The following is a 6,000-nucleotide window of genomic DNA, read 5'->3' as shown; positions in this document are numbered from 1 at the left end:
AACACCACGCAAGCGTTGTTTCACGTCGGTTATCTGTCAGGCCGTTGTATCACTCTAGTCAAGCCGGCCCATTCATGCCGAAGTATGACTATCTCACACTTAATGATAATATAACTTAAAACTGAGTAATGGGTAAAACTGAGGACGTTGGTACTAATAAAAATGGAGGTTAACCGCAAAAGATTTCTAAATACCATCCATTGATATATATCCGTACTTCATACTAACCTACTTATAATATTATAAATGGGAAAGTATGTGTGTTTGTTTGTTCATCGTGTGTCTTTTCTTCGAATTAAAGCGAATTTATGGCATAATTTTTGTGTAAAGTTAGTTGAGGGTCTGGAAACCCCGAAGGCAATGTCTATGTCACTACATAGGCTACATTTATCTCATTCAAACCACTCATTTCTAAAATAAGGGGTGGAAGTTTGTATGGAATATGTAGCAGTTTTCCAGATAGAGAGCTAAAATTTGTTATGTGGACTATTACTGAGTAACAAAAAAAATTGAGCGTCTTTTTATTTAAATCTTCCCCCAACTTCCTGAAAAAGCGCGTGAAGCCGCGGGCGGAAAGCTAGTAACATATATATTTATCCGAACAACGGTAATTTAAGACATTTACTTAGTTTTCCTTATCGGTCGAGAATCACTTAAACGTTAGTAATATGAGTAGATTCAATTCTAGGAACTAACGTTAAATTGCATAATAACAGGTTACGTACTAAAAAAGTATACTAAACATACAGGCAAAACTCTAAATAAAAATATTACATCAACATCAGCCTTGCAACTATAAAGGAAAATAGAAATAGATATTCGAGTTCGAAATACTTAATAAAATTTTTTTTAGAAGGAAACCACCTTCAAAACTTAAATCGAGTACCTCCATTTTTTAAGTCGGTTAACATACCGAAATATACAATGCTGAAATCTACATCAAGATCGGTTCAGCCAAACACGAGATAATTGCACACAAACATACATACATACAAGTCATACAGAGAACTTCCTTTTTTGAAGCCGATTAAAAATTGCTTAGATAAGTCTAGAAATAGATTTAGTTGAAACTAGAAAATCTACCATTCAACCATTATTACACAAACTTTCTCGCTACTAAACTAACAAAGTAGTCCATCAAACACATACAAGATAGTCTACAAAACTACAACAAGCATTTAAATGTTATAAGGAACACGTTAACACCACACACCAACATCACATAACATCTAATCTAACCTTAGAACTAAACCCGCACAATTCCTTATTCCTCTCACTTCGAGGATCCAAAAAATCCATCACTCCCCCTCTAGCCCCGCAAAATAAACGGGCGATATGAACAATACTATCTCATCATAACCACTACACATCAATAACATTTGCACAGGACCGGACACCCCCCAACAGCCCCCAAGACCCCACAAAGGAGGGGGGTGAACCCCCGAGTGCGCACAACGGTTCAAATCAAAAGGTTTCCAGTAAACATTGGATGGTACTTCCGTATTTGTTATACCTCGCACTTGTATAGGTGCGTGTGTTAAGTCATCTCTGGTAGAACAACGTTGTTTTAATTTGGTAGTATTATATTTGATTGCATTAATAGTAAATTGTAGTGTTAAATGCTATTTTTAGAACAAATGTCCGGTTTTAAAGTTTGATGTCTACTTCATTTGAAAAATCTTTCCATTCCGAGTCAGAGTTTTTTAAACGTTTTTGGTGATGTTAGAGTATCAGTTTAAGATACACGTTTACTGTTTTTTCCACATTGATGCTACTTAATGTTGTCCATTTTTACTTCTTGAGGACCAAAGATGTAGAAGACATTTATTTTTGTAACCCCTGATATTTTCTGAAAGCCAACTTTATAACAATCTAAGCAGTAAAATTCTAAATCAGAGATCTACAAATTGCCGACCTAGGTGGTAATCCCAGTGAGCAATCACTGTATTTTTGGAAAACAAATAATGAACTTTAATGGTCAATTCAGATCTAATTAAAAAACTTAGGTGTTCCAAACTTCCTCTCAGACACACGTAAAAAGTAGTCATGTTATTTTATTGTAGTTATACCTATTGTATTTATTTATAAAAAATAATTATATTAGTTTTCTAACAATTTTTGCAAACCAAATGGTAGAATGTATTTTGAACTAAAAAACTTTGCAACAACTCATCTGTGTACCTACATTCAATGCAAATAAATGATTTCTATTTCAAAATAAAACCTCTGTACTTGTTCCCCATCTCATAGATTTCCCAAAATCGACAATAGACATTGGACATCAGAAATCCGAAGGCAATAATAAGAAGGACGTGTATCAGTGAGGGTGTCGTTTGTCTCGTGATATGTGGCACTCCGGTGGCACTCCGTGGCACTCCGGCCGGACCAGGGAATTAGGTCAACTCGCCGCTTCTTCAACGCAAGACGGAATTGAGGCTGCATAATATTGACATCTCTTCATAACGTGGAGGCCGTACTTAGTAGGCTTGGTATAAAAATGAAGATTTTCGGTTTGTGAAGTACATTTAGGTTATATTTTAGTTATTTGGGAATTTACAAAGCATGGATAGAATAATGAATAGTTTTTCAGTTGTTTTTTTCCATGTTTAGGCATCATTCTGGTGAGTTAAACATGTCTACTTGTTTATTTGATTGTTGTATAAATAGTCTTTAAGGTCTTCTTCCGCCGAGGTTTTATATAGAACTTTTTAAAGCCTATCTATTTTCGTTCATGACGTCACGTCGTCGTATTCTCCTAAATTAGCTTTATAAATTACCTACGCAATAAGTTCACTATAAAACTGCGTATCATTCTTATACACAATCCTGGCCACAAGGAAAGCAATGATGTGGCGGAGTAATCTTTTGTTAAAAAACATCATTAGCTCCCCGCCCCCTTCATACGTGACAAGGGGGCACCGGCTGTGGGGTGGGGGTGGGGGGGCGCCCCCAGACGCAATAGTAAGCTGTAATAAGCTCGGACTTTTCTCCGCCACTTTGAGACTTTATGTGCACTGTGTTGTGCGTTTAGATATTTATTTTCGGATCGGGGACTTTATTTTTAGAAACGTGGAAATTTTGTAAAGGAAGTTAAATATTTTGTTATGCTTTGTGGAAATATTTGGTGTGTAAAGTACACTGAAATAGGGAAGGAATATAATTTCTTCAAATGTAAAGTATAGAGTACACTCTAGTATCAGGTACCGACTACTTAAATACACGTTTAACGCAATAAGAAAATAAGCACACGTCATTAAAACTCCGCCTGCACTTATAAAACAACAAACGCCACAACCAACTCATTCTGATGAACATCAAAACAAAAAGCAACAAAATAATTTACAGCAAAATAAAAATTCGCACCCTAACGCCTAAAATACAGAAAAAACGGACATTGCATCATTAGGGGGGAACATGAAATCGCCGTCGAAAAAATACCAATTTTAATATGTCCCTCGAATGAAGTAAAGCATTTGTCAACAACAGCAGTCACCGTGACGGATGAGCCGGCGATGACGCGGGGGTGGGGTGCCAGAGGGTTGGGGGGTGGGGTGAGAAGGGGGGGTGTAACTCGTCTTATCCTCGCGTCGAGTACGTGTGATGCAGTGCAGCCGCGTCAGCTGAACCTTGGCCACTCCGTGGAAGCATGAATTTATTAAAACTTCAAGTTTGCTATGAACTAGCTCTTTACATATTGAACGGTGAAAAAAGCGTATAGTAACTTAAATATGCAAAGTTGTTTTTTTCGCTTGCCTAAGGTTCAAAATAAAGTCTAATATTTTAAACTAACAGCAATATGACCAAATTACAGCAATAATACTAAGAAATTACGAAGTTTACATTAGAACGATCTCATTGATACATATAAATAATTTCGATAACATTATCAGTTTCCACGGCGGTAACTTAAAACATTTTCATAAAAGTCAAAATTAAGTGTGATCCTAAGCCCACCCATTAAGATGCCAAATCCATTCAAGTCGATCACTTGTCATACAAAAACGGAATAAACCAGTCCACTAGATGTTTCCCTGCGAGTGTGAAACCTACCCTCACTCGACTAAAAATTTGCGTAACAATCGAGGGGTCGTGATGGAAACACAGCGCCGATACGATTGCTTCTCACCCCATTCATTTTTTTAACGCAAAAATATACTGAATGTTTAATGTAACAACATTTCTTTTAAGAAAGATTAACTAGTGTCATTATTATATAGAAAGTATTTATGGTTGAATAAGCTATGAGTTAGTAAAACATAGCCGTTATCCCCAATGGACGCGGCGACCCAACCCTAGCGAGGCCGCGACTCGCCCGTGGAAGATCCGCGCACCGCTCAGCGCATTTACGATTACACTACAACTATCATTACAAGCGCACTATTGATTCCTAATCCGCACTTCCGGATGTTACGTAACCCCCTCCCCCGCGGGCGGCGGGGCGCGCCCTGCCCCGCGCCCCCCCTGCAAAGATTTACAACCGGCCGGGTACCGTTTGACGAATGATTGGCCGGCCGTTCGCTTGTTACAGGAAGGCTTTACGGATTGTTTTGTTTTTCGACCATGGATATGTATAAATATCGCGGTAGCTCGCCACTCGGACTGTAGGGGTCGTTCTGAATGTTAAGTTATTTTTAGCTAATAGATTGGACTTCAGTTTAGACGGCTGCGAACTCAATTACTAGATATGTAGGTACTTTCCCTGCGATGTCCTAAATCATATACAGTTGTAAGTTACTTATATAAATCAAACAAGGTTACAAATATTTTAGCTAATCTGACAAACGAACTCAAACCCGTTAACAACCTTTTTAATCCAACTACATCTAGTAGATAAACCACGATAAAGAATCAAAATAACACCTCCATGTAAGTACCTATGTACAACTAAAATAACCTAACAATACAAGACAATAACTCTTATAACTTCTAACACAGTCCGTTTAAAAAACGATTGAAAAATTCTGTTTGAGTAGCATATCGGCTATATTGGCTTAAACTCAACCCTCTCGCCGCTCGGACGCGGGGGTAAGTCCGTCTGTAGCCGGCGGCACGGCGTGCGTAGGGTTGACTCTATACTTATCTCATTGGGATTGTATTAACTGTAGAACGCTGTCTCATCATCTATTTTCGTGTTAATCATATTACAAGTACATATTTCAGTGAAGTAGAAGTATATCATTTCATATTTTTATCTGAAAAGGTCGACATTAATAGCATTAATGTATCGGTTGTAACGTCTTGTTTGTCTCCCATGAGGACACAGACACAAAGATATAACAGATTCAGAAAGTCTATATATAGCTTGTTACATTACAAAGCAAACCATTTATTTATTACAATACATTAGGTAATAATTTTTCAGTAAGTATGAGCTACGAGGTTTAAAGCAAAGGAAAAACTTTAGTTTCATGGAAATTATGAATCGATAAAGAAAGCAGAAATTACGTTTTTCTTAATAATCAATTGACTTCGTATACCTACGTGATATTTATGGACCTGTACTTTCATAAGTATTCTATTAATAGATCGGAAACAAATTAAATGGCGAAGATCGCTCAGATTGATTGCGACAAAAGAAAAGGACAATTTTAAAGACAAGTGCAGTTGTAAGATATAATATATTTACCGGAGACCCCCTTCTCAATCTTCCCAATCCTCTATTCCCCAACAACCCTTAAATTCCTAACCCCAAAAGGCCGGCAACGCACTTGTAACGCCTCTAGTGTTTCGGATGTCGATGGGTGGCGGCAATTGCTTACCATCAGGTGATCCGCCAGCTCGTTTACCTACTTATATCATAAAAATATATAAGTAAAGCAAGTTGAGCAAAGGATTATTGTATTTTCGAAGGATATCCTCAATAAAAACACAGTAACTGACACAGGGGTGCCCTAACATATCCATGTCGCACCCCTTAACACAACATAGCTTCGTAAAAGTGGATGGGTTGTAAGTAGGTACGTCTTTGCTTACTCCATTCGTATCGCAGGTGTGATGTTA

The sequence above is a fragment of the Spodoptera frugiperda genome, chromosome 1 (assembly GCF_023101765.2).
Source record: "Spodoptera frugiperda isolate SF20-4 chromosome 1, AGI-APGP_CSIRO_Sfru_2.0, whole genome shotgun sequence".
Lineage (NCBI taxonomy): Eukaryota > Metazoa > Arthropoda > Insecta > Lepidoptera > Noctuidae > Spodoptera > Spodoptera frugiperda.
The sequence above is the reverse complement of the archived record's forward strand: the minus strand, read 5'-3'. Positions refer to the sequence as shown.